This window comes from Wyeomyia smithii, chromosome 2, assembly GCF_029784165.1.
Source record: "Wyeomyia smithii strain HCP4-BCI-WySm-NY-G18 chromosome 2, ASM2978416v1, whole genome shotgun sequence".
Classification (NCBI taxonomy): domain Eukaryota; kingdom Metazoa; phylum Arthropoda; class Insecta; order Diptera; family Culicidae; genus Wyeomyia; species Wyeomyia smithii.
In genome coordinates this window covers 40,952,388-40,978,646 of record NC_073695.1, presented here as the reverse complement: position 1 = coordinate 40,978,646, position 26,259 = coordinate 40,952,388, and the positions used below count along the sequence as shown (strand labels likewise).

Below are 26,259 nucleotides of genomic sequence, written 5' to 3'. Positions count from 1 at the left end.
AAATTATTCCCAAAATAAAAGCTCCAAGGAGTTCCGGGCTGAAATTTTGTCTACACACACCTATTTAAATGTTCTTTCAGCCCTGAGAGTTTCAGGTTGCGCTTTTGTGCGCTAATGGAAATATGACATTCTGAAAAAAATAATCGAATTTTTAGTTTTTTTAAAATATCTTAAAAACTACACGCCATAGGCATCCTTTTTCTGCGGCAAAGATCAAAGTTTAAAGGATTTATGATTAGAAACTCATGAAAGTTGTTAGTACACCTAGAAAAAATAAAAATAAAATGAAAATAACAGTTTTTTGTCCATTTTGTCCAAAAAAATCAATATCTCATACATGATGCATTCTTGAATAGTTGTGACTTTGGAAGATTTTCATATTATTGGCTAATGAACAACTTTGTAGCAGAAACCATCCTTCTAAATTGATAAAATGAAGACAAAAAAAATTTAGTACTAATTTAGTACACGTTTAGTACAAATACTTTCATGTAAAAATATTCCTTGATTATTCTAATAAACATTGCCGAAATCACTATCTCAAAAAATCAACACGATCCGGAGGTATTAATTTTGTTCCGCTAGATTGCATTCCTGGACCACTGTGCATTGGCCACTCCAAGACATCGTTTGGCCGAAGCTCGTGTTGCTTCAACAGAGAAAACAGACGCTTCTGTAGACACTTCTTGAGATAGATCTCCCCGTTTACAGTCCCCGTAGACACTCCATTTAATACATGAGAATATCGCTTGCGAAATCAGGTATTTCTTGTCAAATTTCGAAAGTTTCCGCTTCCTTACCTCCTTCGGAATTTCAAACTTGTGCTGGGTAGTAAAGAACAGTAGCCCCGGAAGCTATGCCGGAAATCCGCCTTGACGTAAGTCTCATCATCCATCTCGGTCATTGGCTCTCTGAACACCAGACTTGGACAGATTCAACTTTTTGGCCACATCCCTGACCGGTGATCGGAGCATTGGGATCCCGCGTAAGCGCTTTCACAACACGCTTGTGATCCTGATCACTAATAGAACACCCATTTTTCCTTCCGTTCGATGCTCAGAGTCTCGCAGTAACGTTTAATCACACGACTCGCCGTTTACTGCACGATTCTGAGTTGCTTTCAGATGCCCCGATGAGAGCGTAGACTAGGGTTTGCAATGTTCCCGGGAATGGATTTCCCAGGAAACGGGAATGAAAAATCTCATTTCCCGGGAATTCCGGAATTCGGGAATGGGGAATGGAAAAAAATTCTTAGCAAAAATTAGATTTCAAATAAAGTGTATTAATAAAAGGTATCAAACAATTGTTTACAATTTCATTATCAATTCGCATGAAAAACGGATTAAAAAACAAAACTTATTCAAGTTCACTCCAGAAATTCATGATCGATTTTTGTAGCAAATGTTAGCAGATGAGTAGGTTTCAGGGTTTTTATGCCGTCGAACAATCGCCTCAGATCCGCTGACAATTTTGCGTTAAGCCCAAATAATGTGATTCCCTTCTGTAAAACTTTGCTTAAGATCGCTGAATCACCGCTGGTGTCTGATTTCTAGAATATTTCTAAATCACCGATTCCAGCTCTTGCTACATTTCATTAGAAACTGAAGAGTCAAATACTTTTAGTTTGTTGAAGATAAAGCTGAGTGTTTGTCAGGCAGGATTTAGGGCTTTAAAATGCCTACGTTATTAATGTGAAATCGCGGCCACGACCTAAGTTACACCGACTGAGTTTTATTAATTTATTTATTTCTGGTAGCATTGATTCACAAGTTTCAATTTTTTTAATCAATTTACAGGTTTCAAAATTTTTTGTCAATAAACAGAGAAAAAAATCAAGCAACTAGCTTAGTAGTAAACTCATTAGCAAAAAAAAAAACATTTCTTAATTTTTCGTTTACTGAATAAGACAGCATACATTTTTGACAAATAATATAAGCAAATAATTTGATATTACAAGGCAAACAAATGATGATCGTTATTTCAAGCAAATATTTAAAGCTGCTTCACACTTCTACGACATAAGTTTCGTGTTTTGATACGATATTTAGTTTTATTGCAATATTGTATCGAAAAATTCTCCAGAAGCTAGGGAATCCCGGGACCCCCGGAATCAATATTTCTATTCCCGGGATCCGGGAATCTTGGGAAAAGGTAATTCCCGCGAAATCGTTCCCGGGATTGCAAACCTTAGCATAGACGATTTTCCAGGTGATAACGCAAAATCAATTCGCGACATTGCTTGTCGGGTAACGGCATCCAATTTCCAATTTTCAATTTCCAATTTTCAAATACTGATAGCGATGAAAATACAGTGTAAACAATACACTCAAAACTAATTATATCTCAATTTTCAAGAAAATATACCCAATGGGTAATTTTCTACAGCGTTTTCTCGTGATGCAATTTGATGTGGGACACCCTTTAGTAATCAATCTATTAGGAATTTTTATTCAATGAAAGTAACTAATTGGCCGGTAACATGATGCTTCAGCTGAATTTGATTCACGGGTGAGTACATAATATCAAAGTTCTTGAAACATACAAGCAGCTCAACTGAACATTGTTGATGGTGAAGGCTAAGGTCGGTGGCTGAATTTGTTCTAGCGTTGCATAATTACAAATAACTCGCTCGCTGAACGTGAGGTCTGAGCGGCATGGGATCCGCTAGTTGGGCACGTTCCTTTGAGTAACCTTGTGGCTCATAATACGAACAAGAACCGTACGTAGCGAAGCTCTACGTATGGGGAAGCTCAGCAGAAAATTGTTTATTGCACTGTTGTACTGATTTTAGTTTATCACAATTATCTCTGTGATTCATAAAAATAAACACCGTAGCAATCGTCTAGGCACATAAGCGTAGTGCACTGAACTTCACATACATTTTTGCTTATCGTTTACCAATGACGATGAGCCGAACTGCTTGCTCGCTCCACACACTGCCACTGCCGGCCGTGTCCATCCGTTCGGTCGTCTCATCCGGTTGTAATCTGCGCGGCGGTGGCGCAACAGTTCGCATCAGGCATCGGCAGCACGGATTGTTTGGTTTTCTAATTATAGCACTCCGTCGATGGTGCACATGCATATGCATGCGTATCTCACGGTTTCTTTTGCACTGGTGTGTTTCCATATTTGAAGGAATTTTAAGTAACGAAAAAAAACACAGCCTGCTGCTGAGATGTCAAACCGTCAAACCGTTTCCATCGACAAAACAAAATAGTTGCCCTCTAGAAAAATCCTGATATTGTCATTATACCCTTTATCAATGGATAAATGCTAAACGAAACTGACTTTTGATTTTTTTATGTGTTTTATCATTTATTCATAGAAAAGTTTTACTCTACAAAACAAAACCTGGTTTCGTCATCAAAGCCTTTATCAATGAATTAATTTGAAACGAAACTGAACTTTTGTATTTTGGAATTTTTATTTGGAACGCTGGTTCAAAGAAAACGAGTTTATTAATTTTTAAGGACATTGCAATGCAAACTGAAACTTTTCTTAAGCCAAATATCAAACTGAAATATGATCTCGGCGGCTTCAATTATTCGATCAATCAGTTCGCTTCCTTGGATAAGTAAACTGTTTGAGTAAATTATTTTTAATAGGATGATACATGAATGGGAGAATACATGAATAAAATCAAATTTTTGCAGATGAGCAAAAATTCTGGCATAAACGTTTGCTAGCAAAGTTGTAAACTTTATAATTTTCCAATTTGTAGATCAAAATTTAAAGGAAATATTCAACTGATCTGAACTCTGCAGCTTGTCTACCAGAATTCAAAATCTGATAGCCTTTCCGTCAGAGCCGGTGTGCCTCAGGTTCAATCTTGGGTCTAGTCCCGTAAAACATATTTACTGCAGATTTGCCTAATTACATTCCAAGAAGCGCGAAGTCAATCATCTGTAATGAAAATCATTGTAGGTAGAGAAAATATAGATATTTTTCCTACCTACTTGCAAAAGTGGAAAAACTCAATTGATCGGTTTTCTCATAGTCCTTTTTCCTAAATGCTTCATCCCTTGTCGATAGTAAAAACTCTAGGGAATAATAATAACAAGTTGATAGCTTGTAAAAGACTATGCAGAGCTTTGAAACTGAAGTTGATCTAACAAAAATTTAAAAAAAATTCTGCATTTTTGCTGTTTAAGTAATCTTAGCCTTCTTCAAGTTATGTTTGGCTGTTGAAGTAAAATGGTAGGAAATTCTTGATGGCTTCCTAATGTATACTAACACGTATCAGGAATGCGTCATGAAATATCGTAAATTATTCAACTTACCTATAAATGTTTAATACAATACAGCTAATTCCGCACCAGAACACCTAATACTATCAAACTTCTGTTTTGAATTTATCGTATAAGTCGTTGTAACAAAAAATGGACAAAAATTGCATTACGAAAAATTGACGAAAATTGCCGATTTTATATGGGTTTACCTCATATGCACTGACGTAGTATTTTTTGCTTTATGTCTTGAAATATGAACTGCGTATGCAAATATTCAAAAATTGGTATAATGCAAAATACACATTACGCACACGTGTGCCCAACAGCATTTTTACTGTTGGTTCAACTCGGTTCCAAAAAATAAAAAATAGCTTCTGTATTTCTTTCGAGTAAACCACACATATTTGTGCGTGGCCCCAGCAGTCTTCCTATCGGATAACTTATTAAAGTGAACCCTGACCCAACGTACCCTTTCGTACCAATTAAAACCTGTTTCCGGTGGCCTTTGTGGTTATGCAAATGTGGTCCAAATGTATCGAGCCACTTGTACAATGAGAATGGTCGGTTACTCCCAGCCCCATTCAGTGGATCCATTGTGCAATTTTATTGATTCTGATCAATCACGGAGTAGTAATGATCGATATGTACAGTCAATCATGTAACTCTAAGCTACGCTGTAGAACGACTGGTCGGCTTTCGAAAAAACGCACGCTAAATTAACATTCGCGCACATCGAAAAAAATTCAAAAGACATTCATGTGGCGATGTTTTTTTTCTGAATTCTGTCTGGTTGATTCCTTTTAACCATTTGTTTTGTGTGAAGTTTTCTCGGTAAAGCAAAATGCGGCACTACTTAAAAATATTCGCCTTTATCGATATACGGTAATTTTGTTCACTGGAAAATCTGTAAAACGAAAAATTTACGAGTTCAGGAAACTAAAGTTCTTGATTTCTTGATATTATTCCACCGAGATATCGTGGTTCAAACTTCTAATCATAACGCTGGATTTGTTGTTAATTTTGAAATAAGATGAAACTTAACATTTTTTAGCATCGTTTGCCATCAAAAACTCAACGTTTTGCAAAATTTCAAGTTTTGCCCGTGTTGCACAAAGCCGACCATAAGCCAACACGACATAAGATGTATTTTCCTTACAATGAAACTTAAAATCTCTTTGAGTTTTAAGAATCCGGTAGAATGAGCTAACATGAAAAAAAGGGTGGAGTCTCTCAAAATATTGTGAACAGAAATCGAAAATTAAAAATTGAAAAATGAGCCAGCAGAAAAAAATTGACAGCTCTATGAGTTGGACTCTAACCGTGATGGCGAAAACAGTGAAGCTGCTCCGATCAGAAGTGTGCGCTTTCAAAGAACGGAACTCCGCTGCGCCGGAAACGGGCATCGTGTGGCCCTTGATGGACGCCGGATACGTCCGGTCAACATCATGGCACTCATTCGGAAATGAACCTCAGAGGATATAGGATCGAGCCCGCTAAAGCTGCTGCTATTGTTGGCTAGACAGTATGTTACGGCGCGTGTGCTTTTGTTCGACTCGGTGCTGTGCTGTGGAATTAATATCCCAATCCCGACGGGTACAAGGTGGAGAAAGGAGCCCCAGAAGAGCTGATCCATCGGGTGAAGCTATATCCAAAAGGATATCCAGGGCCCTGGATTGTATTTTTTCGGCCGAAAGGTAAAGCAAATTTGTAAGAATCTGGCATGGTCCCAGCCGTGACAGAAATAATTTAAGCCCGCCCTAATAAATTGCGAGTTTTGGTGTCAAGCCTCGGGCAAGCAAACCAGATTTCTTTTTGTGAGCTTTTCGCGCTTGAGTATCACGTGTACATTCCAGCTTGCGCAATGGAGATTAACGGCGTGGTCACCGTCTCGATTTTTACCGTCGAGGATCTATTGAAGGCTGGAACCGGCCGTTTTAAGGATCACATCATTCAGCCGGTAAAGATACTTGATTGCAAGATATTGCACTCAGTATCGCGCGCAACAGTATAAACACTTACACCCATCAGAATTGTTTCGGGTAACTTTCACCGGTTCTGCTCTGCCGAGACATGTGATCGTGGACAAGGTGCGTCTACCCGTGCGCTTGATTGTAGCGCGGGTAATGAACTGCCAGTCAGAGTAGGCAGTGTGACTTTGCCCTCGTATCCCAGTGAGTTTTAAAACTTGCTTGCACTGAACTTGCCGCCAAACTGATTTCTCCGAATTCTTCGAAGAATTGTCGTTCGATGAGTCTGACTCTGACGATTCAGCACTTTTGCTGAACCCGGGAAGTCTAGGAATCTCTTTTCTCCTAAACTTCTTAGAAAAGGTCAAAAGAGATCCCCTTCTGAAATGATATGTACGATTAAAAACTATAAGTGCTGTTGAAAACCCGCAGCAAACTCCTCCGGGATTGGCAAAGCTAAAGCCCCACAAGGAGTTTCCAGCACTTCCGGGAACATCAAACTGTCCAACTGTTACTTCTTTTTCGTCCAAGATTCAGGCAGAATTGGACTGCTAAAGTTTCCAGATATTGTGGGCCAGATTTTTGAAAATTTCAATATAATTGATCCCCTTAAAAGTCTTCTGCTGGCATTTCTACTTACAGTTGAAATACCTTCTAAGCAGTTGAATGGCCCCTCTTTGTAGCGATCGTATCCTACGATGAGTATGATCACCCGTAACAATGATTGGAAGACATACGAGGAAAAGATCTCACAAGATGTTGAATCGATTTCAGATCTTCCTTCTCTCGAAAAATATATTCTATTCGCGTTTGCAAGCCTAAACGAAACGATATCCCGGCGAAAAGATAGGGAGACAACTTCCCACTCCGTGGTGGGACAAAAAGTGTTCCGATGTCTACGCGAAAAAATTCGACGCGTTTAATGCCTTTCGGGAGGAAGGCAAACCCGATGACTTCAATCGGTATTCGAAGCTCGAGAACAAGTTAAAAAGCTTGGTCTAGCAAAGAAACGCGGTGTTTGGCATCGGTTCGTAAACGAAACCTCGAGAGATACATCGTTGAGCAATTTTGCAATGTAATCAATGGAAGCGAAAAGTCTTCAAGTCGGTGAATATTTGATTTTGCCAGCGAAGTATGTCCGGACTTTGTTCCTGTGCAAAACATTGTTCGTGATACGCCTCCGGGCCACGCAGTGATAGAATCACTTTTTACGATGACAGAGCTCATGGGATAAGGAAAAAACCTTGGATTCGGGGGTTGGATGTAAGACGAGATTTCATTCGCGTGATGTATCGGATTATGCCCAACCACTACGGGCTAGACACACGACACCTACAGCGTATTGGGCTCACGGACAGTTATCATTGTGTTTCAGATTGGAGTTTCATGACATGGAGCACGTAGCTCAGGTGTGTGCTGAATTCCAGTGTGCCAGATCCCTACTTTTGGATTCCCTTAGGGCCCGAGGTATATAACCCTATGTCCCCATTCGTGATATCCCGGCTCAGCGGAACATGACGTACAGGACGCTGATTTATGGCTACTTGAAAAGCATCAGAGTGTCCATATAACAACAAACTGAGCTACCAACTACTGAAAAAAAAAACCATGCTAGTTTTTTAGTTTTAGTAAAGCTCGTAGTCAGTAGCAAGGATAGAAAAGTTACCTTCAGCTTATAAGATACTTTAAAAATAAGATTATCTGGCTCCGTTAAACATTTATTATGTATTTGCCGCGTCAAAGAAACGTTTTGTGAAAAATATTATGGCACTTATAGGACAAGAATCAGAGCATCGAAAAAAACCCGGTTCTGGACGGTCGGCGACCCTGAGCGACCGCAAGTTCCAAAAGACGCTGAAGAGGAAGACTGAGGGAAAAGTGGCTACATCACTGCGTGCGCTTAACCACAGTGAAAAACCTGACGAACACGGACATACATAACAGGAAGCGGCAGTTCCATCCACTGGTTTCGGAATTACAGGCAATGACGCAGCAGCAGCGGCTGTATAGGATAGTTGAGTCGATTTTTCCAGTGTATCGTGATTTGACGATGGTAATGAACGACGGGACCTAGCTCACCCTGAATGGCAACGGCAGGCAGGGCACTTCGTATTTTACTTCCCCGACGAAGGAAGTGAGCTCCCAGGTGGAGACCATTACACATACCAAGTTTCCCCGCTTTTCTATCGCTTCGGAATGGCTGTGAACGGGGAAATTTATAGTACGAAGAGCCTGCCGGAAGCAGAGTCGTTCATCAAGAAATACAATAAAGGCGAAGACGCGGTGTTCTGGCCGGATCTTGCGGAAGCCCAGTTGCATCCCATCGGGAATTTTTGGGCAAACCTGAGGTGAAAGATCTACCACAGCAATTTTGTCGTGAAAACGGAGTATAAATTGATAAATAATACGAAGAAGGAACTCAAGAATATGCCAACACACATGTTTTCGTCCGCCATGGCGAATGTTTCGGTTAACTGCCGGAAGGCCGCTCGCAAAGGCGTTTTTTGCAAGTGACCTAGTACCTTTCATGGGAAATTTATCAAACTCAATTATTTGTCCTAGTTTTTTATCATCATGCGAGAAACGTCTATTTTTTAATGGAAATTTCCAAGCTAGAGCAGGACAATCCGCTCTTTCATCCAGAATTAGCACTTGATCATCATACAAAATATTTATTAGGGTAATGTACTGTGATCGGAACAATTGAGACTATTTTTAGGGTACATATATTTTCATGTCACATTTTCACCAACAATATCGCATCAAATCATAAATAAATTACGTTTACCGAGACAATATATCTGTCTAGTCATGATCAGAACAAAATATATAACATAATTGGAGCAGCCGTTGTATTTCAGATCCATTTGAATTCGAGTATTTTCTTAGATAAACAATTTAATTGTCTAAAACGTTTCTTAACATTCCAAAATGGGCACTCGCAAGGAAAAGAAAGGTTTTCTAACAAAAACTTTTTCATGAATTGTACCTACGTAAAATTCATCGTTATTGTGGTTTGCAATATTCCCGGGAATTGGTTTCCCGGGAAACGGGAACAAAAAGTCTCATTTCCTGAGAATTCCCGGGAACCGGGAATAAAAAAATTTCTCAGCAAAAATAAGATTTAGAACGAAGTTTATTGATAAAAGGTAACAAAAAATAGTTTACAATTCTAATTTTTTTTATTTTTTCGGGATAATTAAAATACATGCTCAAAACTCTGTATGCTTAAACAGTAGCAAAGCCTCTTAGATAATTTTTTTATCAAATATATTTGATTTGCACGATGGGAGTTTAAATAAAATGAACTGCTTAGCAATTCTAGTTTTCATTGACAGAACAAAAGTTTAAAGTTATATAACCTGAAACTGGAAGGAAACGAATACTAAATAATCAGTTCAATACGACTCAAAATATTTCTGTTCCCGGGATCCGGGAAATCGTTCCCGGGATTGCAAACCCTAATCGTTATATAAAGCACAGGCGAAGTGAAGCGGTGAAGTCTCAAAAGTAGGTTGTTCCAATTATGATTCAATGCTGTTTCAATTATGATACAAAACAGGGCTACGCATATTCCAAAATTGAAATGTTATAGAAGATTTTTTCGGAGAAATATACTGTAATTCCTGATTATTTAATTCCATTATCACTGCTTGCAAACAGGACATGCGAGCAATTGTAGAGGCAAAATGTGTTCGAAAATGGATCATTTTTGAAAACTTTTGTACTAATAGTTATACTTCATCATTGCCATCATACTTCATCGTGCCGAACACGCATCAGTATCGGATGTGTTTGGTGATCGCTCCGATATAATATAAAACAAAAGACGCGCGAGCAAGTGTTGGCATTGTTTGCCTGGTCGAGTGAAGGTTCAAGGTCGCCCGCCTTTGTGCAACTGTTTCGCATCGTGGCTGTTTGCTGGTGCGTAAGCCGATTTGGCTGCTAAGTGATTTGTGCTACAGCAGTGGACGAGAATCTCAACACAAAGGAGGAAAATGAAGAAGCCAACAGTTGACAGCGAGTTGTGTCGCTGTGCTGAGTGATCACACACCCGGCTTGCTGCTGGTGGCTGTTTGGAGCTGCTGTATTGGTGCTGCTGGCTGTAACGGCTGCAGCTTCGACCGTTCGGACAACCAACCCTGCTGAAAGGAGAAGTAAAGAGGTACGTGTTCTGTCGGCGCTAGTGCGCTAGATTTAGCGCGATGGATGTAGATCCCTCGCCTCCCGTGCCACCATCCCCGAACCCCTCCGACCCTGTCCCTCCTGCCAACCCTTCCTCTGTTAATTCTCCAGTCCCCCCTCGCCCCAGGCTTTACCCGGACGGATCTCAGGGCAGCTTTACTGTTTTCTTTCGGCCAAAAGCAGGACCGAAATCGAAACCGTTAAACATCCTGCAGATTTCGAAAGACCTGACGGAGGGGTACAAGGCCGTGACCGAAATCTCCAAGGTCAGACCCAACAAGCTCCGTGTCGTGGTCAGCGACCTGGAACAGGCCAACGCTATTGCTCGCTCCGAGCTTTTCACACGCGAGTATCGCGTTTATATACCCGCACGAGACGTGGGATCGACGGTGTCATAACCGATTCGAGTCTGCCGGTCGAGTGTATCTTGGCAAGCGGTTATGGCTGCTTCAAAAATGCTTTGTGTCACGACGTAAAAGTAAAGATCATAGATTGCAAGTAATTGCGGTCTGTGTCTCTTGTCAACGGCACAAAAGTGTACACTCCGTCAGACTCGTTTCGTGTTACGTTTGCCGGATCTGCTCTCCCTAGCCACGTCTCGATCGATCGGGTTCGTCTGCCTGTGCGATTGTATGTACCCCGTGTTATGAATTGCACCAATTGCAAGCAGCTAGGCCACACAGCCGCCTACTGCTGCAATAAGGCACGATGTAGCAAGTGTGGAGAAACTCATGCGGACGATTCTTGCAGTGTAAATGCTGAAAAATGTATTCACTGCGGGGAAAATCAGCATGAGCTCTCCACATGCCCGGTGTACATGCAGCGCAGAGATAAAATCAAGCGGTCACTTAAGGAGCGTTCAAAGCTGAGATGCTGAAGAAGACCGTGACCACTTCTACCATAACATCGAACCCCTTTGATCTGTTGTCCTCTGATGAAACCGATTCTGACGATTCACCAGCGGGAACAACTTATGCCAATCCTGGGGCGTCTAGAAAGAGGAAAAATATTTCCTCTCCTAAACTTCCCCGAAAAGGTCCTAAGATTTCCCAAAGTGAAATGAAAGTTACAAACAAACCAAACAGTGCTGCGGAAAAACCGAAGCAAACTCCTCCTGGGCTTGCAAATTTAAAGTCCCAGAAGGAGTTCCCAGCACTGCCAGGAACATCTAAAACCCCAGTTGTTCCTTTTGCACTCCCAGTTGATGAAACAAACTCTGGATTAGTGAAATTTTCTGACATTGTGGACTGGATTTTCGAAACTTTCAATGTAACCGATCCAATTAAAATTTTTCTTACAGCATTCCTCCCAACAGTTAGATCATTTTTGAAGCAGTTGACTGCCCAATGGCCCCTCCTTGCAGCGATTGTATCCTTCGATGCCTAATTCATCTGCGTATACGAAGGATTCTATCTCTGTCTTACAGTGGAATTGTAGAAGTATTTTACCAAAAATGGATTCATTTAAAGTTTTAATAAATAGAAACAAATGCGATGCATTTTCCCTTTGTGAAACTTGACTTACTTCAAATATTGATCTCAACTTCCATGATTTTAATATTATTCGCCTTGATCGAGACACCCCATATGGAGGAGTACTTTTAGGGATTAAAAAGTGCTATTCTTTCTATCGTATTAACCTCCCCTCGATTCCAGGCATCGAAGTTGTCGCATGTCAAATGACAATACAAGGTAAAGAGCTTTGTATTGCCTCAATATATATTCCTCCCAGAGCACAGGTTGGGCAACGGTTGCTCTTTGATTTAATAGAACTTCTTCCCTCGCCACGTTTGATTTTGGGAGACTTCAACTCTCATGGTGTGGCTTGAGGCTCCCCCTACAATGATAACCGCTCCTCTTTAATATATAACCTTTGCGATGACTTAGACATGACTATTTTGAACAACGGTGAAATGACACGTATCCCGAAACCTCCAGCGCGCCCAAGCGCTTTGGATCTATCCTTATGTTCGACGTCGCTACGGTTGGATTGCACATGGAAGGTAATCCTCGATCCTCACGGTAGCGACCATCTGCCTATTCTTATTTCAATTACTAACGGTTCAACTCGCATGCGACCAATTGACATTCCGTATGACCTCACACGGAATGTCGATTGGAAGTTATACGAGGAAATGATTTCAAAAGCGGTCGAGTCGATTCAACATCACCCACCACTTGAAGAATACAACCTCCTCGCGGGCTTAATCCTCGACGCCGCGTTGCAAGCCCAAACGAAGAAATATCCCGGCGTAACGATCAAAGAGCAGCCTCCAACTCCGTGGTGGGACAAAGAGTGCTCCGATGTCTACACGCAAAGATCCGACGCGTTTTTGGCCTTCCAGAAGGGAGGTATACCCGACGACTATATACGGTATTCGGAGCTTAATACCAAGCTTAAAAGCCTGGCTAAAGCAAAGAAACGCGGATATTGGCGTCGGTTCGTGAACGAGACGTCGAGGGAGACATCGATGAGCACTCTTTGGAACACAGCCCGAAGAATGCGGAATCGCTTAACGGTCAACGAAAGCGAGGAGTCTTCAAGTCGTAGGATATTTGAGTTTGCCAGGAAAGTAGGTCCGGACTCTGTTCCTGCGCAAAACTTTGTTCGCGATACGTCTCCGGGTCACGACGCGATAGAATCACCTTTTACGATGGCAGAATTTTCAGTTGCCCTCCTGTCCTATAACAATAACGCACCTGGGTTAGATAGAATCAAATTCAACTTGTTGAAGAATCTACCCGGCAATGCCAAGAGGCGCTTGTTGAACTTGTTCAATAAGTTCCTGGAGCAAAACATTGTACCGCAGGATTGGAGGCAAGTGAAGGTGATCGCCATCCAAAAACCAGGAAACCAGCTTCTGATCACAACTCTTATAGGCCGATTGCAATGCTATCCTGTATCCGGAAATTGATGAAAAAAATGATACTCCGTCGTTTAGACCACTGGGTCGAATCAAATGGTCTACTATCAGATACTCAATTTGGCTTCCGCCGTGCCAAAGGGACGAATGATTGTCTTGCGTTGCTTTCAACAGTCATTCAGCTGGCGTATGCTCGCAAAGAACAAATGGCGTCTGCGTTCTTGGACATTAAGGGGGCTTTTGATTCCGTTTCTATTGACATTCTTTCGGGTAAACTTCACCGACAAGGATTTTCTCCAATTTTGAACAATTTTTTGCACAATTTGCTGTCCGGAAAGCACATGCATTTTACGCACGGCGATTTGGCAGCTTTTCGCATTAGCTACATGGGTCTTCCCCAGGGCTTATGTTTAAGCCCCCTTCTTTACAACTTTTATGTAAATGACATCGACGAATGTCTGGCAAATTCATGCACGATAAGACAACTTGCAGACGACAGTGTAATCTCTGTTACAGGAGCCAAAGCTGCCGATTTGCAAGGACCATTGCAAGATACCTTGGGCAATTTGTCTGCTTGGGCTTTACAGCTAGGTATCGAATTCTCTCCGGAGAAGACTGAGATAGTAGTTTTTTCTAGGAAGCATGAACCTGCTCAGCTTCAAACACAATTAATGGGTAAAACGATTTCTCAGGTTTTGGTACACAAATATCTTGGTGTCTGGTTCGACTCTAAAGGCACCTGGGGTTGTCACGTTAGGTATCTGATGAAAAAATGTCAACAAAGAGTGAATTTTCTTCGTACAATAACCGGACAATGGTGGGGAGCCCACCCAGGAGACCTTATAAGGCTTTACCAAACAACGATATTGTCTGTCATTGAGTACGGGTGTTTCTGCTTCCGCTCCGCAGCAAACACACATTTGATCAAACTGGAGCGAATACAATATCGTTGTTTGCGTATCGCCTCGGGTTGCATGCAGTCGACCCATACGATGAGTTTGGAGGTCTTAGCTGGAGTACTACCATTGAAAAACCGCTTCTGGAGCCTGTCTTCTCGCATTCTTATCAAATGTGAGGTCTTGAACCGTCCTGTGATTGAAAATTTTGAAAGGTTAATCGAACTTAATTCTCAAACCCGTTTTATGACATTGTATTTCAATCACATGTCCCATAATATTAACCCTTCTTCGAATATTCCAAATCGTGTCGACTTATCAAATACTTCTGATTCTACTGTGTTTTTCGATACATCCATGATAGAAGAAACTCGTGGAATCCCGGATCATTTACGCGTGCAGCAGATCCCCAAAATTTTTTCCAATAAATATCGAAACATCAACTGCAACAATATGTTCTACACTGACGGATCACTTCTTGATGGGTCCACTGGCTTCGGTATCTTCAATAACAATTTAACCGTCTCCCATAAGCTCGATAATCCTGCTTCTGTTTACGTCGCAGAATTAGCTGCAATTCAGTACACCCTAGGGATTATCGAAAAAATGCCCACGGACCATTATTTCATCTTTACGGACAGTCTCAGTTCCATTGAGGCTCTCCGATCGATGAAAGATGTTAAGCACTCTCCGTATTTACTGGGGAAAATACGGGAACATCTGAGTGCTCTATCCGAAAAATCGTATCAGATTACCTTAGCGTGGGTCCCTTCTCACTGCTCGATACCGGGCAATGAGAAAGCGGACTCTTTGGCTAAGGTGGGCGCAACAAACGGTGGAATTTATGAAAGACCAATTGCCTTTAATGAATTTTTCTCATTTGTACGTCAGAATACGATCATCAGTTGGCAAAATGCTTGGACCAGAGGGGAACTGGGAAGGTGGTTACATTCCATAATCCCCAAGGTGTCGATCCACGCCCCAGTTTAGTCCTACCCCCTTCCGCCTGCATCCAGCCTAACGACAAGAACACGTTAAGACCCCGGATCCGGAAACAGCAATCAGACCCGCACGATTCTCTCAAGGCCCGAGGGAGACAACCCAATATGCCAGTCCGTAATATCTTGGTCCAGCAGTGGAACATGTGCTTACCTATGGCAATGAAAACCATCATACAGTGCTTTTAATGCAAAATATTATAGCTTTAAGTTACATTTAGCTCGTAGTCGGCAGCGAGGATAAAAAGTTTGCTTTTAGTTATTAAGATACTTTAGAAAGTAAGCTAGCAGATATAATTGGCGCCGTTAAACATTAAATTGTATTTGTGCCGTGTCAAATAAATTATAGATGAACAAAAAAAATAATAGTAATACTTAAACAATTTTAATGAAAGTTTCTGAACAGCCACAGGAGAAGTTGTTCAATGTTTTTGCTGGGTGTTTGATATATTTTTTTAACGAATAGTGGAAAAATTTCGCAAACAATAAATTGTTTCGATCATGATAAATTACCTTATTAATTGGTAGCTTTAGTTCATCGTTTTCGATTTATTAGTTTTCGTTTGGATTGCACTGTAAATAAAATGTAAGCTTCAAAAGAGTAAGCAATAGCACTGATTTGGGTGCTGTGTAACATATTCTACGGACATACGCTGACATTTATTTCATGGTCGAATCTGAAAAAATTGTTCCACCGAAATTAGGTATTGTTTGTGATAAGAATGGAGCAAAATATTCTAGTATTTGTATACATATTGGCAATTATATTCGGAAAATCAAACACACTTGAATTCGTGTGATATTCAAAATCTATAGGAAGTTCAAAACAGACCAAGCAGCGTTCAAAAACCATAAGAAACTACAAACAAATACTGGCCTCTCGTAAATTCTGAGCAGAGTAGACGCCATTGTTCGGTTATCGCTTAACAGCAATCATAGAGCACTATTAAATTTCGATTGTTAATCATTCATTCATATTTATAAAATTGATCTCTGGCTTTCACGTCGCGCTGGCTAGTATGTGTGCAACAGCCCCGCATTGTATACACAAAAAGTCGTATGCCATTGAACACGCAAACACGGTCACTTTAAAAAAGTACTCTCCTGAACGTCAATCTTCGGCATGACTCGGCTCTCTGTCTACTCTCCGATTCTCGCGTTTGCCGTTCAGCTATTTCTGCCGATAACTTGCGATTCATTTGCAACAGCCGGTCGGCTGTCAGTCGAGTGAAAATCGTCGAAGTTATTGGAACGTTGAAGAAACTACTCTTCCATCGTTTCTAGTGTCACTGCATTCGGCGTATATTACTGGCCTGCTCGTGCTTCCCTGTCCAACCGTGGAGTGTGGATATCTTGTAGCATTCACAATCATAACCCGGTGCGGTCGCTATTGTGGCTTGAACCAGCTTTGGCTGCCCCAAAGCAACGTAAACGTCAGCCGCCATCTTCGCCTTCACTTCACAGTTTCTACGAATGGTTTGAACGTGCAGAAGACCAAGCTGAGATAGTTAATCGAATTAAAAATTTATGACTTTTATACCTTAAGGTGACAAAAACTGAAGGTTGAGATCCACAGTTTGAAGCAGAATAACCAAAAAAATTAACACTCTATGCAACTCCATCGATGGTCTAATCACAAAACAGTCATACAATAACCGTAGCGGCACTTCCAAAGTGATTGCTTAATTGCGTATAGATGAACCAACAACCGTGGGTACCGTTGATTCAGTTTTGCCCGGTGGTTGGCGAACGTGGGCACAAAAAGAAGCAGCCGCAGCAGTAAGAGCCCAGTTTACTCCGTTCAAAGCGAACACTTCACAGTTCTGCGACGGCAAGTGGTTACGGGCGGTGTGCATCAGTAGGAGGCAAGTGCCAAAACGCCTCACCAGAGACCGTAGCTTTGATCGGGTGTCTGGTGTGTGTGTGTGTGTATCTATGTGCTGGTGGTGAACAAGTTAAATTTGTACATCAAACGACAGTGTACGAGTGTTCGTGAAGCTGTCTGGCGAGAAAGAAAAGCAAAACTTTGAAGAGTAGAAACGGAGTATGTTCGGTTGAGAGTTAAGACCGTGTTAAGCAGAAGAAGCACTGCACATACCGAGAAAAGAACGTTTGTGCTGTTACTGTTGATTAAGGCAGATGATGAAAACAGAGGAAAAAATCCCAGCACACATGGGAATGCTCTGCTGATTGTTGGTGTGAAGTATCAATGTTTTGTACTTTGGTTTTATTTTTTTTTTTTTGCATCACGCCAAGCAGTGTTTCAAGCGTTAATGTGTATTAGAATTACAAATAAACTGACGTCACACAGCGTCGTGCATCACCATATTTGCTTGCAGAGGACGGATCCCTAGGGAATTAGGTGAGTCTTGTTTTATTTATTTTTTCTTAAAAATAGCCCGTCATTGTGCCGAATGTGTGGCTTGATACCGTCGCCGGTGCTAGAAAATACCCCAGAGACGTTTGAGTGTCGAGTGCTTCGGAAATTATATTCTGCGAAAAAGAGGGCATCGTTTCTGAGAGATCGCATTTTAAGTGCCAACCCTGATTTATTATAATATGAAGTCCTACCAGCGGGTCTCAAGGTACGATGGTGGCCTAACAAACCAGTCGTCGTAGGTTCGAGTCTCGACTCGGGAGAGATTGTTAGTGTCAGTAGGATCGTAGCGCTAGCCCCACAATTGTCCTGTACACTTAACAGTTGGCTGCGAAGTCTGTGTGTAATAGAAAGAAGGTCGAGTTCCGAATCGGAATGTAGCACCAAGGCTTTGCTTTTTTTATAATATGAATTAACCTCAATGTTGGTACGTGGTGTAAGAAGTTCTGCAACTCATTCCAAATATTTTGCATGTATCGTTTTAATAATAATGTATGTCAGAAGCGCTCATGTGCAAATTTGTTGAGAATGCTGAAAAGCACCTGCTGTGGCAAAGCTTTTTTGTCCTCAAGGTTGTGGCAAAAACACGCGTGCAATTAACTTACAAAAAATGATATTAAGCAGTTGTCCACAGAAGCGTATGAAGTTTTCTTTGTTCATTGTAATAAATTGATAACATAAAACGATGCGAGCTATCAGCCAAAATCTAAAAGTTAAAACAGTTAAACAGTGGCGGTCAACGGTATCAGGAATCGAACTGAGCTATCGAAAGCAATCCACAAAAAAAACAAATTTCTAAATTGCGGTTAATTTCTTGGCAAGTTCAAAAAAGTCAACTTGCAGATTCATTATTTGTTTATAGAACTCAAAAGGGTGTACGATTCAGTTAAGCACAACGAGCTATGGTAAATAATGCTTAATAGACATTCTTTTAATTTGCTTAATGCAGCGTTTAGAATCTGAGGAATAAATTCAAAATTTGGAGCTAAATGTTAGAAATTTTCACAGATGACAGCTATCAAACAAATTTAAATGTGTTTTCAACAGAGTAAAATACATCTATAACGTTTAATAACTACGGAAGGCGAAAATAGTTAGGGTGTTTACAGAATATAAATCTGACACAATTCTAGCTTCAGTAAAATGAGGAAATGCTGCAAAAAGTCAAGCCCCAAGTATTAACAATTTGCTGTCGAAAATTGACCTTTTTGTATTGGACACCGGCTCTGCAGCCAACTTATTAGTGTACAGAACTTTTGCGGGGCTAGTGCTATGATCCTGGCACTAACAGTTTCTCCCGAGCCACGATTGTCGAATGACTTGTTAAGCTAGCATCGTACCTCGGAACAAGCTGAGAGGCATCAACCAGTAAGCTGTGTCGGATAAAACCTCATTGCTTAGAGCTCATAACCGACTTTCCACGAATCGGCGGCTTTTGCTACATATGATGAAGCATTGTCATGTGGAAACGCGATCATGTATTGCCTCTATTTGCTCAATGGTTGTTGATAGTGTCTTTGTTAAGCGTGAAACATTATGGGCAATAAGCATCAAAACGTCAGGTAAATTTTTTTATAGCAATAGTCGATAATAACCGGAACAAAATTTGACACAAACTTATTCAGTGATTCCTTGAGAAAATTTGTTCGTTTTGTTCCTATTATACTCGAAATCGCTATAGTACTTTTTTGAATGGAGTGGCCTAAAGAAATGAACTGTTTTCAAAATTTTAAATTTTTGTCGTAGCTTTTGAACCGTTTGTCTAATTTAAATTTTTTTTGTGTTAAATTGAAGGTGGCCTCTCAAGGAAAAATACTTAACTGTACTTTAGATATCATTCATGAACCTCCATGCGTCTCCATTAAAAAAAGTTACTGTAAAACAGTTTCAATAGTTTAAATTTAACGACAAAAATTCAAAAATCTCTGGCTAAAAAATTGCAAATATTTGAAAATTAAAAATTAAAAAAAAGCCGATAACAAAATGTCCAAAATGTTTAACAGGTCATCCAACAAGTGCCAGATGTTTTGAAGGCTGCTAAGCGCACTACAAGCTACAGGATACACACCACATCGTGTGACCTTCAATTCACAACACAGGCTTTTCAAGACTGTCCAAAGGAGCCGAATGATAATCCTAGCTGCTTGCTGCGCCGAATAATAACAAATAACTCCTACCCGCTTCTAATAAACGTCAAAATGTTAAAAAATCATAATTCTCCATTCTGCCAAATTTGGCAAGAACAAAAAATAAATGTCAACCGACCTTCAGCGGTAAGAAATCGCTTCCCCGGTCGTGCTGCCTTTTTCGCTTAGCGAAAATTGCGCAAATCTGCCGGAAAACAACACATAAATCTTGTCCGGAAGGGGGCACCAATGTTGTCGCCCTTTGTTGTCGTCGTCGCCGTGGTTCTCTACTGTCAGGGACACTCCCCATGCTCGGGCTCGCGATTGTACTTTGCTGCAGCCCCGAACCAGTGTGGGAACAGTACAGCGCGAACTGTATGGTTTTCAATTTATCCCTCCTATCACGATCTCCTTTGCACCGGTTAGCCGGAACAGTGTACATTTTTTGCGACTGTTTGCTGTAGCGAAATTGCCAACCAGGGTCACTTTCTATTTTCTCAGTCCAAATCAGCGACCGGTTTTCGAAGGTGAGGTGCGCCGGTTGGAAACAACGATGGAGACCGAAAGTCTCTATTAGGCAGATTCTCCCGCGCGTTTCTTCATTGTGCAAATACACGGTCTTTCCCAGAGAATATAATCGAGTGGGCTAGATGGGCGGCAAGCCTGGAACGTTCTCCAAAATAACGGAGTGTGGGCCAAGCGCGATGGTGTCCTACTTTCCACCGTCTTTTCGCTGTTGTGTTTTTGCCGACAGAATCCCCTCCCAGTTTACCACCCAGTGAAGGTCACGAGGGTGGCTGAAGCTTTCCCAGAAGGATCCGAAAATTAAAGAAGATGGAACGATAAGCCGAAGCCTGGGATCTAGCGAGGCCGGTATGCTGCGAGCAGATGCGAAACTAGGATCTGTTAGGCTGAAGCCACTGGCCTACGAGTCCTTGAAACGAGTGCTCGGGTGAATTGTGATTTTTTTATTGGAATAAAACGAAATGTGCATACCGGCCACTTGGATTGAAGCAATTCGCAAGCAGGATTGGTGCGTCCAAGGATACGAAAATTAACGATGACAGCACTGTCTTCACTGGAGGGCAGTTGCAGACAACAAAGAACGACAGTCGGCGACAGTGACGACGGATGAATGCATCGCGTGGAGATTGTCTTGCTAGCAAGCTATGCAATAGGGGAGTTTATGTTGAGTAGGGACTCGGAAAACTTGACGGAGAGTGGCGGCGCCCGTCTGTCTGCGTAGTTGTGCTGGCAGCATCAAGATAGCACAACCACCACAGTCGCGGCCGACCCAGCCAGACGCAGACCGCATGACAGCTAGCCGCGAGATCGGTCCGCGAGAGCAAGAATTTGATGGCTGTCTAAATGCGAACGGCCTACTGTGGCAGTGGCAGTGGGAAGAAAATCATTCTGGAAATACTGAAAGATTGAGTAAGACGAAGCCAACCGGAATAAGAAATGTGCGTGTCAACAGTGTCGGCACAACTTCGAGCAGTCCACGATGGGGCATGACTGTCGGCAGTATACGGGACAGTCACATCAAAACGTGCCAGATTTGTTCGGTAATTATGTCACGCGTGTCACAGTGGAAAGTTGTGACGATATTCCGTTATGAAGTAATGGGAGTGTGGATGTGGTAGGATGGTGAGATATTAATGATTCCCCTGAGCCATAATCACCGATTCATTGCTTATTCACAGAGAAACCGGTAATGATTATTATTCATAGAAGTTTTAGTTACGAACTTTGCAGGTTTGATGGAAAATCGCTGTTGGACAGAAGAATTTCGAATAAAGTACCCGGAGGCATGATCTATAAAATTGAGTTGAGAAAAAAGAATTTATCTGGAATGAGTAGAACAAACATTATTCTGAAAATCTATTTGCCAAATGAAAAATTAGTGGTCTCTTGGTTTTCCGTCCTCAGATACAATTTTGTCTATATAACAGAGACCGATTAAGAACGATTCAATTTTAAAAATCTTTTTATTACGAGAGTAGTACTAGAAGTTTTTTTTGGACGTAGGACAACGTCTTACTCTAGTAAGGGGCATGCTGTGGAAAGTTTCTTATTTTTACTAAACGGAACTCAACAGATGAAGATTTCTTCTAACTTTTGGTTTAATAAATAGCATGTTGTTCAATTGTAAACTAGTAAAAAATGAGCTGAAATTCAACAAAAAAAGTAGTGGATGATTAAACACGAGCTCGCTTTCTGTTCGTATACTGTAGTGATAAAATATGTTTCATGATTTTCGAATACTTATAGATAATAAGATAAGTGCTTCCACTAATCGGATTTTAAACACCAATGTTTTGCAGCTTAATACTCGATGCCCGGAATTTATCAGTTCCTAAGGCTCGAGTGAAATTTAATGAACCAATTATTGACAGTGAACTTCAACTTCTTATACGTTTGAAGAACATACGGAGACGTCAATACCAAAGATCTCGTAATCCTGCTTTAAAAATTATTTTTCAAGAATTACAAAAGGAAATTAAACATAGATTCACTCTCTTGAGAAATGAGAATTTCATGAGAGAAGTTGAACAACTAAAACCTTATTCAAAACCTTTCTGGAAGCTTTCGAAGGTTCTTAAGAAACCCTCGAAGCCCATTCCAGTCCTTAAAGATGGTGATTGCATTTTTCTAACGAATGAACAAAAATCTCAAAAACCTGCTCAGCAGTTTGAGAGTGTTCATAACTCCAATTTTAACGTAGTAAGTCCTGTTGAAAAAGAAGTAAACCAATAGTATGTTCAGATCACCACCCAAGAATTTCTTTCCGAAGAGGTATTGGAGACAAACTTGAATGAGGTGCGAACCATTCTCAAAAAATTCAAAAACATGAAAGCACCAGGAGATGATGGGATTTTCTATATCCTCATCAAAAGACTTCCCGAAAACTCTTTAAATTTCTTGGTAAAAATTTTTAACAGATGCTTTGCACTAGCACATTTTCCTACGAAATGGAAAAATGCCAAAGTCACTCCAATTTTAAAACCCGAAAAGAATCCAGCTGAGGCATCAAGTTATTGACCAATTAGTTTACTTTCCTCTATTAGCAAACTTTTTGAAAGAATAATTCTCAATAGAATGATAACACATATTAATGAGAATTCAATTTATGCAAATGAGCAGTTTGGCTTTCGCCATGGGCATTCCACTACTCATCAGTTACTTAGAATGACAAATATGATTCGAACTAATAAATCTGAAGGCTATTCGACTGGAGCAGCTCTACTAGATATAGAAAAGGCATTCGACAGTGTTTGGAATAAAGGTTTAATAGCTAAAATGTCAAATTTCAGTTTTCCGCTTTACCTTACAAAAATGATACAAAGTTATTTAACTGACCGCACTCTTCAGGTTAACTATCAAAATGGTAAATCTGATAGATTGTCTGTTAGAGCTGGTGTGCCTCAGGGGAGTATCTTGGGCCCAATCTTATATAACATTTTTACTTCTGATCTTCCTGATTTACCACCAGGTTGTGAGAAATCTCTGTTTTGTGGCGATACAAGCATTTCCGTAAAAGGAAAAAGCCTTCGTGTTATATGCAGTCGGCTACAAAAAAGTTTAGATATATTTTCTTCATACTTGCAGAAATGGAAGATTTCCCCTAATGCTTCTAAAACACAGTTAATTATTTTTCCTCATAAGCCAAGAGTTTCATTTCTCAAACCCACCCATAACCACGTTATAAGGATGAACGGTGTGGTCTTAAATTGGTCTGATCAAGTTAAATACTTAGGGCTGATTTTTGATAAGAATCTTACTTTCAAGGAGCACATTGAAAATATCCAGTCAAAGTGCAATAAGTATATCAAATGTTTATATCCTCTTATTAACAGGAATTCTAGACTTTGTCTCAAGAATAAACTGTTAATTTACAAACAAATTTTTAGGCCAGCAATGTTGTATGCAGTTCCCATCTGGACAAGTTGTTGTACAACTAGGAAGAAGACACTTCAAAGTCTTCAGAATATACTTTTGAAAACGATTTTGAAGCGTCCTCCCTGGTTTAGCACAAACGAGCTACATAGGCTCACTAATGTAGAAACATTAGAAAATATGTCAAGCCAAATTATCAACAAATTCCGACAAAAATCGTTGCAATCCTCAATTGCAACGATTAGCTCACTTTATAGTCAGTAAGATAGTTTTAAGTTTATTTTAAGTTTTGTTTTATTCTTTTTTTTCCTTGACAAGTAGGTTTAATAATTTTCCTACAATTACATTAACTTAACTGCGAAAGCTAATAACATTCAATAATATAAAAAAGCGTACAAATATATATAATAGTGTTGAAATGTCACCATTTGTGGCAGAACACACAATATTAATCCTGAATAGATATTAGTACATAAATAAATCATTACAAACATTCCCCCCCCCCCTATTTAAAAAAAAAAAACAAAAAAAAACCCCTGTGTTTTGATTGATAGGTAAAGTATTATGCACAATATGATCGAGTAGTGATGAAAACGTAGTCATTCTTCCAGCGTTTCAATGCTTAAGCCTTGGTGGACAACTGAGCTTCGCTAAATGAAAAACATGGCTCGAAAAATGCGGAAACGTTACTTTAAGTCAAGAACCACGGTCAATTGCAACTCTCTTCGTAATCTGGAAGCTGTACATAAAGACTACCTTGCTGAAACCTATAGAATATATACACAGACGTAGATCAGAATTTGAGGCAAAATCCGACGTCTTTCTGGAAATTTTTCGAAGTCATTGAAGACGAGCCCTAGGATATCATCCAATGTGGAACATAACGAAACAAGTTCTAACTCAATTTACGAGGCAGCCACCCTATTTGCCAATTTCTTTGTCAGTGTTTATAGCACAGGGACATCCGCTTTACATCCAGGTTGCTTTCGGCGAGCACCAACGTGTCATACGTGTCAATCTAGTACTTATTTTTAACCAACGATATTCAAACAGAGCTCAAACACATTGATCCGACTATATGAGCCGGGGTGAACGGATTTACGCCACTGTTCCTCAAAAAATTGTGCTTCCTCATTGACTTGGCTTGTCTCTTCAATCTATCGCTTTCGAATAACACTTTCCCAGATATCTGGAAATCTTCTGCAATTATGCCAATATTTATGTCAGGTAGTACTCATGAAGTGGAAAATTATCGTGGAATATCAATCTTGTGTTCACATGCAAAGGTATTCGAAACGATGATTGAAACTGTGCTCTACGGAGCTGTAAAGTCCGTGATATCAGAACATCAACATGGGTTTATGCAGCATAGGTCAACAACATCTAACCTAATGTGTTACATGAACTACTTATGCAAAGCAGTTGAGAACAGAAAGCAAGTTGACTCGGTTTATTCCGACTTTTCCTTGTTCCACGCAATTACACCATTGGAAAAGTTCAAGCATACTGGGTTACCAGAACATATCACTGAATGAACTGAAAACTCTTACCCAGAAAACAAGATTCTGAAACCCCAGAAACCCCAGAAACAGATTCTGAGTTGGAGTTCCACGACCACATTTTGATCACTACAGCCAAAGCATTTGCAATGCTGTTCTTACGAAGGCAAACATCTAACTTCTCTGATATCTATACTCTCAAAAAGCTTTTCTGTACCTTGGACCGCAGCATTCTCCGTATCACGTGATACTTACTGCTAGAATTGAACGAATACAGAAGAAATTTGTTGAAATTTGTTCATTACGTAGACTTTAATGGATAGACCCTATGGCTCTGCCTGATTACTCCTCGCATCGGATGCTTATCAGTTGGGACTCTTTATCGGTTCGTCGAATTAAGCTCCAGCGGATGTTCATATTCGACATCATCGAAGCGAACATAAACTTTCCGGAACTGTTGCAACAAATCAACTTTAACATCCCTCGACGCAATCTTCGAAGCTATTCAGCCATCAATCTTCTCTTCCATAGAAATAATTACGGCTATTTCAGTCCATTTCAAGGCATACTGTGAGCAGTTTCCACGGATATGGAATGTCAAAAACGTCTTTCAAAACTAGGATCTGACACATAGTTTGAGATTGTGTGTATTCAATCTTTTTGTTGAAATATGTTTTATTGATCACACATTTCAGTGAATCTATGCTTGTTGCTGTAGAATCACGAATAACCTACAAATAAGACGTATTTTCACAAAAAGCACAAATTTTCCAAACTTAATTTTGAAATATGTCAAAACAAATGTATTTAGAAAGTTAGTCATCAAGAGCTTTATAATTTAAAATAACTAATAAAAACATGTTGCATAGTTGGATTTTGATCTCTTATCAGTTAAAATTAAAAAAACAAAATTTCAGTTTACTGAGTCAAACACGTCTGCAAAGTTTCACTCAAATAAAAAATGATCGATATTCGATAACTGGTCATTTAGCCTGGAAACGTTTCCGCCCATTTTCAAATTATAACATTCTCTTAGCTTCGTTGCGTGGCGAAATGACTTTCTGTTTCGTAAATGTATAACAAAAATGTACGAAAATGAAATATCCCATTTCAAGTTGGTAACCAGCGGAATCGGCCCGATGCAGCACTATCAGCTTGCGACTGCGGCTTAGAGGACAACAAAGTTTTTTTTCTGGTGACTAGCAGATATGAGAATTGGATC

The 26,259-nt window shown here is 40.3% G+C and overlaps 2 protein-coding genes across 3 annotated transcripts in view; one reads left to right on the top strand and one right to left on the bottom strand.

Moving 5' to 3' along the window:
* The window catches only part of LOC129723972 (rhodanese domain-containing protein CG4456), a 123,260-nt gene that overhangs the window by 56,800 nt on the left and 40,201 nt on the right, over positions 1-26,259 (bottom strand). The window lies entirely within an intron of this gene.
* Positions 16,372-26,259, top strand: part of LOC129723969 (mucin-12) — a 148,379-nt gene continuing 138,491 nt past the window's right edge. For both annotated transcript variants that reach the window (XM_055678489.1, XM_055678490.1), the window contains exon 1: positions 16,372-17,500. The gene's annotated coding sequence lies outside the window, so the exon portion shown is untranslated. The remainder of the gene's footprint in view (positions 17,501-26,259) is intronic.